A 1,219-nucleotide genomic window follows, 5' to 3' on the forward strand; every position below is an offset into this window, starting at 1 on the left:
TCTATGGACCCTTGTCCCTTGTTAAATATCAGGGCAGGGACTAAAGAAAGACAGAAGTTAGCCACATAGCTTCCAAGGAACAAAAGTAATCAATTTCAAACTTTTTTTAAAAAAATACATATTTTTGAGAGAGAGACAGAGTGTGAGCAGGGGAGGGACAGAGAGAGAGGAGAGGGAGACACAGAATCTGAAGCAGGTTCCTGGCTGCAAGCTGCCAGCAGAGAGCCTGATGTGGGGCTCGAACTCATGAAGGGTGAGATCATGACCTGAGCGGAAGTCCGGTGCTTAACACACTGAGCCACCCAGGCTTCCCCATTTGAAACTCTTCATGAATTTTCAATTACAATTATGCTTTTGCATTCTGTTTGTTTCTAATCATGGAGCACATATAGGGTACAAGCAGGTAATGGAAAGCAAGTCACTCACTTCCTTTATTTTTTTAACCTTCAAAGAGGAGAATTGTTCTCTTCTGATGCACAGGCTGCCAGAGGCCACACCAGCTGGGGAGTGAGCCCAGGAATCAGGATCTCTGGAGTGTCCAGGGCAGCCCTTCCCAGAGAAATGGCCAGAGTCCCCTCCAGCCTCAGCTGGGGAACAGTAACCTTATGGAGGTGCTCCCCGAAGGCCGTTGTCTTTGGGCCCCGTGTCCTGACCAGTGATGCTGTGGCCTGGCACTGCCCTTCCCCAGGTGGGCTGTAATGCAGCTTATCTCCTACCGTGGATGGCTCAGTTCTGTCCTGGGTCCCAGCAGTCAGCCTGTGACATTGATGAGAAGCCCCTTCCTTAATTATACTTCATTTTAGGCCACGAACAGTTTTGCTTCAGACTCCCGGTTTCTGTCACACCTCCACCAGGTTGTTTGCCCTGGAATTAGCATTCTTGTTTTAGTGTGCTTGCTAATATTTGTAGATTATTCCTAATTTCTGCTTTCTAAAGTTCACTTTAAGTAGCAAACTTCTTTTAGTTTCTTCTCTGGTCAGCTATTTTAAAAAAATACCACCAACATGAATTCCATAAATCCTAGTCTATGTTACTCATTTACCCTAATTTATTTTTTTTTAAGTTTATTTTGAGAGAGATAGACAATGTGAGTGGGGGAGGGGCAGAGAGCATGAGACAGAATCCCAAGTAGGCTCCTCGCTGTCAGCACCAGGCCTGATGTGCGGCTCAAAACCATGAAGCCATAAGATCATGATTTGAGTCAAAATCAAGAGTCAGA

This window comes from Suricata suricatta, chromosome 9, assembly GCF_006229205.1.
Source record: "Suricata suricatta isolate VVHF042 chromosome 9, meerkat_22Aug2017_6uvM2_HiC, whole genome shotgun sequence".
Taxonomy (NCBI): Eukaryota; Metazoa; Chordata; class Mammalia; order Carnivora; family Herpestidae; genus Suricata; species Suricata suricatta.